The sequence below is a fragment of the Tamandua tetradactyla genome, chromosome 6 (assembly GCF_023851605.1).
Source record: "Tamandua tetradactyla isolate mTamTet1 chromosome 6, mTamTet1.pri, whole genome shotgun sequence".
NCBI lineage: Eukaryota > Metazoa > Chordata > Mammalia > Pilosa > Myrmecophagidae > Tamandua > Tamandua tetradactyla.
In genome coordinates, this window is record NC_135332.1 from 59,629,624 (window position 1) to 59,642,537 (window position 12,914).

At 45.0% G+C, this 12,914-nt stretch overlaps 1 long non-coding RNA gene across 2 annotated transcripts in view; it reads right to left on the minus strand.

Moving 5' to 3' along the window:
• The window catches only part of LOC143688078 (uncharacterized), a 48,099-nt gene extending 35,235 nt beyond the window's left edge, over positions 1 to 12,864 (minus strand). For both annotated transcript variants that reach the window (XR_013177816.1, XR_013177815.1), the window contains exons 1-2: positions 12,087 to 12,864; positions 10,772 to 10,804 (exon numbers count right to left, since the gene is read on the minus strand). This is a non-coding gene — a long non-coding RNA (uncharacterized LOC143688078). The remainder of the gene's footprint in view (positions 1 to 10,771; positions 10,805 to 12,086) is intronic.
• Between the last annotated feature and the right edge of the window lie 50 nt (positions 12,865 to 12,914).

Consider the following 12,914-nt stretch of genomic DNA (forward strand, 5'->3'; position numbering starts at 1 on the left):
TGGTCCCTCTGTGATCTCAGCTGGGAAGGGACGCCTGGGTCCTCTCCACCGGGCAGTGGACACCTGGTGTCATCCCTGCACTGCCACCAACTCCCTTCTAGGATTATTTCCTCCTGCTTACATGCTGCTCCAGTGAGCCTCCCTCTTAAAAATGTCCAGGGAAGGGACCAAAGAGGTGTAAGAAACTGATATTGTCCCCTTGTGGTAGCTGGGTTCATGGCATACCCAGCGCAATAGACTTAACAGACACTCAGCAAATGTGCGCTGAACTGAACTGAGTTTTGTAGAAACCAGAAGGGTAAGACAACCACTTTGTCATGCACCCCATTCACAATTGAACACCCACCCTTCTCTCCTCCTCCATGATGTGACACATCCCTGTGTCGCTGGAGTCCTTCTGTGGGGTGCCCACACTGGAGTGGGAGAGGGGTCGTCCCTGAAAAATGAGCCTCATTGGCCATCCCACAAATTCATGGGCTTGCCTGACAGCTAACAAGTTCTGTAGTCAGGAGGTGCAACAGAGGGAAGGTCTAATTATGGCAGAGGAGAGCCTCCTACGAAGACTTAAATGTGCTAACAAGTGGTTGTAGGAGAGCAGGGAGCCCCTGACAGTCTGCCTCCCACAGAGAGGCCACAGCAAAGACTAAAGGCGAACTGCCCACTCCCCCCAGCTGTAACCTGGTGGGGTCTGCCATGAATCTCTCTTGTACAGAATCACTGTTGACAATAAAGAGGGGTGCGGGTGAGGTAGCATTACTGGGCAAGGAGACAACCTCAGCCCCTGGGTAAATCATTCTAAAGCACAGCTCTGGATGGCTTCACATCCCACCTCAAATACAATTCATGATCCCCATTGCCCACAGAATAAAATACCAACTTTCCCGGGAAGGCGATGATGGTGCAGTGGCAGCATTCTTGCCTGCCTTGCTGGAAACCCGGGTTCGATTCCCGGTGCCTGCCCATGTAAAAAAAAAAAAAGAAAAAAATACCAACTTTCCCCAACCTGATCATCAAGAAGGTCCACTTCCTTCCCCAAGAGCTGGGTTTTTCAGAGGGTAGTTGTGAGTCATAGGCAGCAGAACCGCCCAGGTGCTTCCTTAAAAGGCAAATTTGTATGCCCTCTCCCAAGATCCTGAATTAGAATCTTGGGGTCAGCAATAGGGGCCAGATTCTGGATGTTTAAGAAGGTTCCCGGGTGATTCTCAACAAATTCATTCATTCTCTGATTCATGCATTCATTTAAAAAGTTTTCATCCACTCTGTGCCAGATGTTATGCTGAATACCGGGGATAAAGGGTGAGCAAAAGCCACAACCTGCTTCTGGGAGGGAGCTACTAGGGGACAGACCTGAGTCAAATAATCACACACATAAACATGGACTTAAATACAAACTGGGCACAGAGCCCACATTGGTAGCATATTTGGGGGTCAAACCTGGGTGTCTTAGTTTCCTAGGGCTTCTATAACAAATTACCTTTAACTTACTGGTTTGAAACAACAGGTATTTGTCTCACAATTCTGAAGTCTCAAAGCCTATAATCAAGCAGGGCCATGCTTTATCTGAAACCTATGGGAGGATCCTTGCTTCTTCTAGTTCCTGGTGTTTTCCAGCACTCTTGGCTTTCCTTGGCTGGTAGATGCATCACTCCAACCTCTACCTCCTCCATCTGCACACGGCCTTCTTCCTGGTGTTCGTGTGTGAGTTCAAATTTCCTTCTCATATACACACCAGCCATACTGGATTAGGGCTCCAGTTTTACCTCATTTTAACTAATCACATATTTAAGGACCCTATTTCCAAATAAGATCACATTCATGGGACCAGGGCTTAGGAGCTGAATGTGCCTTTTGGGGGAGGGGACACAATTCAACCCACAACCCTGGGCTTCTCTTGGCTCAGCCTCTGAGTGTGTGACCTTGGGCAAATTACCTCATTTCTCCAAGTCTCAATTTCTTTCTCTGTAAAATGAAGCTAATAAGACAAACCTCATATTCCTCAGAAGAGAGTGAGATAATCCACATGAAGCGCCTGGTGTGATATCTGGCATTTCTTAAGTGCACAGTAACACTTCACATTCTTGGCTGGGGCAGAGGTAGAATCAGTAGTTGTTGTTGTCTTATTTCACAGCTGCTGTGACAAATACCACACATGGTTGGCTTAACATCAGAAATTCATTGGCTTAAAGTTTCAGAGGCCAGGGGCCTTGCTTCCTCCCCCAGGTCATTGGCATTCCAGTTGGCCAGCAATCTTTGGGTTCCTTGGCTTCTCTGTCACATGGCATGATCCTCTCCTTTCTCTTCCAGGTTCTGTTGACTTCCAGCTTCCAGCTCCTTCCCATGGTTTTCTCTTCATAAAGTATCCCCACCATAAGATCCAAAATCATTCAGTTGGGTCACACTTTAACTAAAAATAACACTTTTAAAAGGTCCTATCTATGATCATGGTGATGAATACACAGCTATGCGTTGAAATTGTGAGTCATCGATTGTAACCATTAAAGAATGTTTGTATGTTTGTTGTTCATAATAAAAATTTTTAAAAAGGTCCTATTTACAATGGGTCTCACTCACAAGAATGGATTAAGATTAAAAACATCACCCCTACCAGAGTATATCATTCAACCTATCATAGCATCAGCATGGTATTACTAGGTGCTCAGTTGGTTCTAATGGAGTTGAAACTACATTTATCATTCCACCTAATTACATTTTCGAACACATACTGTTTTGAGGATAATTTCACTTGGCTATCATTGTCTTTTCCTCCCTAAAATGGCATTTTAGTACTACAAGAGTAAGAAGGACGTTGTTTCAGGTAAAAAAAAAAAAAAAAAAAGGACAGATTTCCAAAAACAGAAATATTAACAACTTTGCACATATATGACATGGATGTTTTGTTTTCACTTTGACCAGCTGGTAATTGCTTCCCTCACAGACCAGCTCCAGTCCAGGACTCATGTTTGGGAAATTAGTGATCTGGGTCCAGCCATGAAGATGACAATGATGATGGCAGGAAACATTTATGGAACACTCACTGTGTGCCAGGCACTGCTCTAAGCCCTTTGTATATATTAACTCATTCAATCCTCACTACAACCCTATGAAGTAAATTTATTATTAGCCCCATTTTACAGAAGAAGTCACTTGTCCAACCAAGGTCACACTGTTAGAAACAAGCAAGCTAGAATCTGAATCCAGGAAATTTGGCTAAAATTAAATCTACTCCATAGACAAGAAAACCAAGGTCCAAATGAAAACGACCTTGCTCAAAGCCACAAAGCAGGTTGATAAGAGAACTGATAATAGAGTTCTTATCTTCTGATGTTTTCCCCAAGCCACGCTATGATTATTTGATCTTGCCTTCCATGAACCCAAACCTAGCCCCACACTGGCAGCTGCAAATATTGTATTGGGTCCTTTGGAATGAACTTCCTGAGGGACTTGAAACAATTAATTAAAAAAAAAAATGATTGGGTCATTATCTGGAGGACTTGACAGCTCTTTTCCCCCAGAATATTCTATCCAGCAATCCATGTTGCCTAATTGAGGCAGTCAACTGCTTTTCCACCAGGGAAGTAAAACTGTAATGAGATGGGCTGAGGTTCCAGACACACAGAGACACCCCAGGACAGGAAAGAACAATGTCCAATTAATCACCTGGAAGCCACTGCCAAACACCCAGTCACCCGGCATCTCCACAGAAGCCTGTGATAAGGCTGCATTTCAGCCTCACCTGGAAGTCTGAGTTAGACTCCTTGGCTCCTGAGGGGGACAGGAGATGCTTCCCTTTCATCTCCTCTTTTCTCTACCTCTTTAATGAATATTTACTGAACTTTTCTACGATATGTCAAGGCACCCAGCAATATCTCAGACCCTGGTCTAGAGTTGCTTACAGCTTCAAACCAGAAACAGATAAATACACTATGTGGGAAGTGTCACCGTAAACAGGTGAACCAAACACCGAGGCAGCAAAGGGGAACGAGCATTCACTTCAATGTGGAGGCTTCAGGATTTATTCCCCTGGGCCTTGAAGGATGCATTGACTTGACAGGAGAAGGTGAGGCCATTAGGAAATCATGCCCTGTTAATTCCAGTAAAGCCTGCCAAGCCAGGGGATTTTTTCAGATCAGAAGCAAGGTGTGAGCACTCTCCCCTCCTCTAGGGGGTGATCAGCCTTTCCTCCTGTCACTCATGAAGGACGCAATTCACTCCACTGGGCCATGCCAGCCCACCACTCCAAGGGGGCTTGGTGAGGGCAGTAAAAAGGTGCAGATGCCTGGCTAGCAGGACCCACTTCTTCAGCCAAAAGCTTTCTTGTTTTGTACTTAGATTCACAGAAGTATAAAACAGGAAATTTGGACTTGGCCTCATAGGTTGTCTTTCCATTTTGGGAAGCAGAGCTCTGTCCCAGGAGAAATAGCAATCCTTTAAACTTGCCTAACATTACATAGTTTCACTTCATTTAATTTGGCTGTTACCTGCAGATATAACCAGTGTCCACACACACCCTTGTGGCTTCCCAAAGGAATCCTTCTGTTTGGCCTGATGTAAACCAATGGTCGAGACTCCAGCCAATAATTTTCCCCCTCATCTTCTGGTACCCATGTGGTCAAGACCAGTTTGTTTCAAGCTTGCAGAAGCCAAGAGCAAGCAAAAAAATAAGCTGTCCTGAGTAACTGAAGGTAATCCAAGATAATAGGCAGCCTTAATGAACAGTTCACACAACACCCAGTTCAGCGGAGCATAACAGAACTGATAGGAAATGTCTCATCTCCAAACACAAACACAGTATCCAGCAAAAAAGCAAGCAGTACAGGAGATATGCTTGACTGGGAAAGAGAAAAATGAATGTGACTAGGAGAAAAATACCAATTACTCCAAACTTGGCAATTGATCTTTCTTGCACAAATGGAATCCCAGCCAGGCATGGAGACCCAAAAGATCCCTTAGGAGAGGGATGGGAGTTGTTAGTGAAAGAGGCCTCAAGACTACTTGCTACTCATATCCTTTAGAGCTTGGGGGCATGGTGAATCGGTATCTGAGGCATGTCTGAAAATTCCAAAGAGCAAAGTAGGCTGAAGCAACTTGTGGCAGCATGTTAGAGAGCTGAGGTGAGACAGCTTGGAGTGATCTTAAAAGAAATGTACCCAAAAGGACTGCCTGAAAGAATGACAGGACCCCAAAAGTCAGTCTTTGAAGAAGAGCACCACCAGAGGTGGTCCCTGGAATCAGAGGTCAAGGAGAACACAGTAAGTTACCTGCCCAAGAGTGTCTCACCCAGGTCAGAGACCTGAAGGTGGGAGACCCAGAATTGGGCAGGGGGATAAATTAAAATATAGGTTCTAATTATTTAGTCCTTTATAATAAAATACTTTCACAACCTGACTGTGTTAGTTTGCAAACTACCAGAATCTGATACACCAGGGCTGGAATGGCTTTTATAAAGAGGAATGTTATAAGTTACAAGTTTACAATTCTAAGGAAGTGAAAGTGTACAAATTAAGGCACCAACAAGAGGTGATCTTCACTCAGCAAAGGCCGATTGGTCTGGTATACCGCTGATAGCTGGGAAGTCATGTGACTGGCATCTGCAGATCCCTTCTTCCTGGGCTCCATTGCTTTCAGCCTCTGTCCATGTGGAGGTTCCTCACTTTGCTTCTCCAGGGCTGGCTTTCATCTCTGGACTTCCCTTGGCTCTCTCTCAATTCTGGTTTACTTGTCATCTCATGGTGATGCCTGCTGGGCTCCAAGCATCTCCAAACATCCGTTTCTCTGTTCTCTGAAGCAACTTTTCTCCAAGCATCCACATCTGCTCTCTCTGTTGGCTCTGAGCCTTCTGTCCTTTCTCTAGGCTCTGTTGTTTCTGACTCTCTCCAAAATGTTTCCCCTTTTAAAGGATTCCAGTAACCTATTTAATCAAGACACACCTGGAAGAGGTGGAGTCCCATCTCCATCTAATCAAAGGTTAATACCCACAATTGGGTGTGTCACATCTCCATGGAGATAACCTAATTGAAAGATTTCAACCTACAGTGGTGAATCAGGATTAAGAGAATTGGTTGCTCCCACAAGATTGAATCAGAATTAAAGCATGGCTTTTCTGGGGTACATAATCCTTTCAAACCAACACACTGACTATGCCCTCATGGTGGGCAGAGTCAACTGCCACACCTCTGACTTTGAGCTTAACCAATACTTGCTTTGGCCAAAGGGAGGAGGGCTGATGTGAACAGGAGCTACAAATGAGCTTGCACCATTAGACCTGTCTTCTAGTGCACTGTGAGAACATGCCCTGGTGACCGATAACCGGGGCTCCAAAATGAACATGGAAAAGCCATGACCTAATCCCACAACCTGGAACCAAAGCCAGCCAGACCTATACCTGAAGTAGACAGACCTACAAGCCAAGTGCAGATGAGCTGAACCACCGTCAGCCTGCAGACCCATGACCATGAGATTATATGCCTACTTAAGTCACTGAGTTTTGGAGCCATTTGTTACACAGCGTTATCCCCATGTTGATGATACCAGAGGTCTGAAAAACTCTCAAAAGCATTGATGAAAGAAAAGGTCAGCCATAAACAATAGCCACCAGAGAAAACAAGTCTAGACCACCACCCCTAGTCCTGAGACTGTTCCTGCCCCCCTTATGTCTCTTCTTGCCCCTGCCTTGCCTCTTGGCTCCACTCAAGTGCCTCATTAGCTAGTGGGATGAGGAGGAAAAAGTGGGAGAATATGATGATCAGTTTTATGTGTCAATTTGGCTAAGCTACAATCCGTAGGTATTCGATCAAACACTAAAGTAGGTATTGCTGTGAAGGTATTTTGTAGATATAATTAACATCCGTTTCAGCTGACTTTAAGTAAGGGCAACTATCCTAGATAATCTGGGTGGAATCGGTTAAAAGCCTTAAGAACAGAACTAAGATAGCAGTTACAGCTCATCCCTGAGAATTCCAGCCTACCCTTCCTGACAGCCTGCCCTACAGATTTTGGACATTCCTAGCCATATCCCAAAATCACATAAGCCATTATCTTCTAGTAAATCTCTCAATATATATCTCCTACTTGTTATATTCTCTGATTAAACCCTGACTGGTAAAGATTTTGGTACCTGAAAGTGGGATGCTATTATAACAAATACCTAAAAATGTAGAAGTGATTTTGGAATTTGTCAATGGTCAGCGGCTGGAAGAATTCTGAGAAGCATGTTCAAGATTGCCTTGAACAGACCACTTGTAGATATATGGATGTTAAAGAGTCTGCCAGGGAGAGGTCAGAAGGAAATGAAAACTTGGTAGAGAAAACCTGTAATATCTTACAGAATACCTAAGTGTCATAAACAGACTTTTGGGAGAAATATGAATGTTAACAGTGCTTTTAATGAAGACTAAGAAGGAAATACGGAACATGTTGTTAGAAAATGGAGGAAAGGGGATTCTTATCATATAGTGACAAAGGTTAACTCAATTGTAAGTTGCAGTTATCTGGAAAGCAAAAGTTATAAGTGGTGAAGTTGGATATTAAGTTGAGGAAATTTCCAAGCAAAGTGTTGAAAGTGTGGTCTGGTTTCTTCTTGCTGTTTATAGTAAAATGCAAGAAGAGAGAGATCAACTGAGGGGAAAACTGTTACATAAAATGGGACCAGGATTTGATATTTGAGAAATTCTCAGCCTATCCAGATTGTGAAATATGCTAAAATTAAGAGATTCCCTGCCAGGAAAGCATGCCCTAGAGAGCAGGAGATGTGACAAAAGCAGCAGAGGTTGAATAAGGTGGGGCCACAAGCCAAGGAATGTGGACAGCCTCTAGAAGCTAGAAAAGGCAAGGAAACAGATTCTCCCCTACAGCTTCTAAAAGGAAAACAGTCCTACTGATCATTTTATACTTCTGAACTATAAGGTAATAAATCCAGAAGTAAATAAATAAATTTGAGTGGCTTTAAGCCACTACATTTGTAGTATTTTGTTACAGCAGAAATAGCAAACTAATACAGAGAATAAAGAGAGAAAAACTTCCCCCATGTATCTTTTCTGGTTGTGGCCTTTACCCACAAGTTTGGAGCTTTGGGTGTTACCCTACATTGAACATACTAATTACTAAACTGTCAACTGGAGGGGAGAGGGGAGAGCCCTAAGTGACCAGTTAATGTTTTATGATCTAAATGTGAGCAGAGAATCACAAGGAAGAAACCGGTCCCACAGAGTGGATTTAAACAGGCAAAAATGGAGTTTCTTTATTAAGTCAGCCCAAACCCCTGTTCTTTCCAGAAAATGGTGGTATCTGGACATGTCAGTGGAGGAGACAAAGGTATGGATGTGATCTCAGTGACGGGAGAAATGGGACAGTGAAAGGGTTCCTTAGACTTGCAGCCAGAGCTCAGTATTGCTTAGGATAGAGATGCCAGCAAAGAAAGGTGAAGCCACATCACATCAGCACAGCAGCCTTCTGAACCCTCCCGGTGGAGCCCGTCACTGGTTCTTCATTCCTGCACTCTCACCATCCTTCGTATCAACGGCTTTCAGCCCCTGCATTTCACCTTCTCTGAGCCCTCTCAGTAACATCCTCCACAGAGGGGGTGAGCCACACAGATTCCCTAGTATCCAGGACTATTTATGAAATAACCGAGGTCTCACTCACTCAGCCCATGTCCAGAGCTAGAGATCAACTTTGCTAAAAACGAAAAAGAGACACCTTAAGATACCATAAGGAGCAGACACAGACCCTGCACTGTGAGGCCAAAGGCTCAGTGGTTTCCATACTCAGAACTGAATCCATGTCCAAATTCTGCCACTACCTAAGTGTATATCTTGGACAGAGACTGAACCTTCATTTCCTTATTACGAGAACCATAATGCCTATCTCACAGGGCTCTTGTGAAGATTAAAGGAGACGACACTGGGTGAGAGGAAAAATCCTCAATACACACAGTAGCAGTAGTGATCATTGTTAATATTAGCATTATATTGGCCCACCTCCACCTGCACTGTCTCCATCTGCACCTGCAATGCTGGCACCACCTCTACCCCCACTGCTCTCACCAGTCCCAGCTCCAACCCCACCTCCCAGCTAAAACAAGGACTTCCCTCCAGAAAGCCCCTGGTCACAAACAGTTAATGTGATTATTGCATTTAGCCCAAATGTGCAATCGCTTCCTCTCTTTAATCACTTTGAGAGTGTTTCAAATTCCTTTCCTACGTGACTAAAATCAAAGTGGCACCTGTGAAGGCAGAGAGCCAGGCTGCCAGTGCGAGGTAGAGATGTAAAACAGTCAGCCTTTGATGGGGAGAAATTATGTCTTTCTTAATTCCTTTTACCCTATAATTACCAGGCACGACCACGTGGGTTAACAGCAAAAATAACTCGCCACATAAAGACGTTGTCTATAGACTCCTAAGAACCATGGCTGTCTTGAAGCCTCGGGGAAGACACCTTAAGGGGTGGGGGGCCCCCATGCAACCCCTGCCCAGGATCTACACTGCGGCAGCTGCCATCATTCCTCATGGTCTCCCCAAAACCACCACAGACCCCACCTCCTGCCCAGGATCAATCTGGAGGGGGAGGGTGAAGGTCGGCCTCACTCTACTCCCCTTTGTCCCTGCCCCTCCTCCCTCTCACTCGCCTCCACCCTCAGTTTTCTTTGTAAGTCTCCCTCCTCCTCCCTTTGACCCCCAGCCCGGGCCTCCCCTGAGGTCCTATCAGCATCTCACTTTGCCGCTTCTCTTTCTTTTTCTTTCCTCATTTCTTCTCTCTTTCCTTCCTCATAATTCACTCCCATTGTTCCAGTATCACGCCTATCCTGAAGACCCTCAAACAGACATCCCTGTTGGTTATATCCAGGCTCCAGGCCTCATCTTCAGCCGCTGACTAAGCTTTCCCACTGGGGTGCCCTGTTGGTTCCAAACCTGCTCCCCTCCCAGTTTCTCTCCCTCGGAGAAAGGGTTCCACCGCCAAGGTTTAAACCTCAAAAGCATCTTCCCCGTCTCTTTCCCCTCACAGCTGTATCTAATCTGCCCCACCCATGGGACGCCTATTTGAGCACGGTTTAAAGTGCAGAAGGTCTTGAATCATACGAACCTGAGATGACTTTAAGCAAATTACTTCAGTGTCCTTGCCACCAAATGGCAATACTTCCTACCTCCGAGTATTGCTAGTCAAGATTCATTTACATAACCATGAATATGGTTAAAATTTTTGTTTCCCTTTCAGCCTTCCTTCCTGTTGCCTGGGCTCATTTCTATTGAGTCTATAGCAACAACTCAGAACCTCTGCCTCCAGACACTCTCCTTCCCTCCATCAGCCTCCCCCCCATCCAAAAGTTGTTGCAAAAAACTCACTTCTGACCACATCAGAACCTTTCAGTGGCTGCCTGGGACTCCCAGGTTAAAATCCAGCACAGCAACAGCATGAATATGATGACCTTATCCAGACGAATTTCAAACCCCATTCCCTGACTAATGAGCAGATTCAACTTTGGGTCTCAAATTCCTCAACTGTTTTATAGGAATCATCATTCTTAACTCACAAGATTTTTGGGGAAATTAGATGAATAAGCTGTGAAAAGTACCTACGGGTATTTTGGCACCTAGTAGGTATTTAGCAGATGCTAGTTCCCTTTTCCTCTTCACCCCACACCTCTCCCCATATACCCTCAACCCCAACCAGATAATTCACACTCATTCAAGCTTCAGAATTTTTGCTTATCCACCCACCTCTCAATTTATGCAAAATTGTTTTATGTTTTTGGAAATAAAGTAATGGCTTCACCTACCTGCCAACCTTTCCACGGTTTGTGCTGGCACCACTGTGGGATGGACAAAGAAAGAGGGATGTCACAGCACAACTCAGAGAAACCTCCCTACAGCAACATCCCTCTTCTGGGGTCAACTACCATTCTCTTGGGGTGTTGGGCATTACCCTTTGATTCCTAAAGTGTTTCCCTTTTTAGACTTTAAGTGAAACCTCTGGATGACAAAACAGCGAAAGGTGGTCATCCCTGGAAGAAACATTTAGGTTATAAGCCCTATTGAAAAAGGCAAACAGGAAAAAGGTAAAAAGCCATATGCCCTCCTGCCTCTCTGGTGTGAGGACACAGTAGAACAATGTAATGTGTAGGTACCTCCACCCTCAAATAAGATAGTCTCTCTATGGACCTCTCAGATGGATTACATCCTGTCATGGTCAGTTTATGTGTCAACCTGGCCAGGTGGTGGTGCTTGGTTGTCTGGTCAGGCAAGCACTGGCCTGTCTGCTGCTAGGAGGACATTTCATGGACTTAAATCATGATCACACTGGGTGCATCCATAGCTGACTGCAGTTGCAATCAGCTAAGGGTAGTGTCTTCTGCAATGAGTGATGCTTAATCTAATCACCAGAAGACTTTTAAGGAGGATTCTGAAGAGACCATCACTCTTCCTGCTTTAGCCATCCAGCCTCTCCTGAGAGTGCATTAAAGACCTTCATTGGATTTGCCAGCTTGTGGCCTGCCCTACAGACCTTGGCCTCTACATCCCCGTGGTTACATTAGACCATTTGATAAATCTTATATTTACAGATATCTCCTACTGACTCTATTTCTCAGAGAACCCTAGCTAATACACACCCCACAGGCAAGAATTCCTACAAGGGATAATATGGTGGTTGGAGGATCAGGGTTGATGTGCTGGTTGACTTTTATTGCTTGATTCACTAATATACATGCTTATATGTCTGTTTTTCCCTATGAACTGTCTATATACTCTTCATATTTTAGTGCAGTATTCAATGTGGGTGGGGGATGTCTGTGGCTCCTGCTTTTTGTTTCTCTCTTCTGAGGAAAGACAGTATTTTGATTTAGCATTTTTTTAATTGCCTGTTGCACTTCCGGATTCACCATTGGGTGGATATCTGAAGAGAGAAGTATGGGCTCAGCTTTAGTCTGGAGTTGTCTTATCTGCTTTGTACACTCCTAATGCCTCCTCTGTCCAGGACCCTCCCCACCCTATTCACAAAGCTTTCCCACCCCTTCCTCTCTGCCCAGGCAGGAATCCTGCCTCCATTTTGTTTTGTGTCATGATTCATCAGTTGTAATCTCCCCTCATCCTTACCTGGGTGCTGACCCTTCCTGAAAAGTGGTCTCTCTCATTTTGGTATACATTTTTCCACCTGACCTCGGGTGACCTGAAATAAGTCCTTAGCACGGTTTTCCTGAATTGAACCCAATCCAAGGGGTACGTTTTGCTGCTGACCATTCCCCTGAGGCCAGAGTCACCTCTCAGCCTTAAAAACAAAAGGAAACCAACTTTACACATTTTTCTTGATTATCCTAGACACTCTACCTCATTCTCGAGCTTCCAGGTGCAGTTTTTCCCCACTTGGCTGTAAATATTCTGTCATATCAGGGCCCTTGGAGGTTTACGAGGGAAACTGGCTTGCTGATACTTTCTGTAGGGCCAGGCAACAAGGACCAGAAAATGGGTCAACGGCATGCAGGGCGAAGCTGGCTCAGCACAAAAAATGGCATAAGAACGAGCAACGCCGCCAGGAGAAGGCCTCCAGACGCACCGGGACACCCACAGCCAAACGTGGCCCTATACCAAGGAAGTGGGGAACGAGGGAACCGCTAAACGCCCTGATATTTCCCCAAGCCAGGAACTTGCTGACTTCCGGAGGGGGAAAAAAAAAAGCCTCACAAAGATGCCAAGCTAAACCAGGTCATGTAGGTACAATAAACCAATGCCAGACATGGTCTGAAGAGAAATGGAAAAGCCCCCAGCACATAGCTGAAGAAAGAAAGCAAAGCCGGGTGACTCCCGAACCAGAAAAGACAGCTTTCAAGATGGTCCCAACCCTCCCTCCATACTCCTACGCCTGCACGTGACTGGAGCTCCTCCCACCAAGAGGCATAGCCTGCCACGCACGCACGCACGCACGCA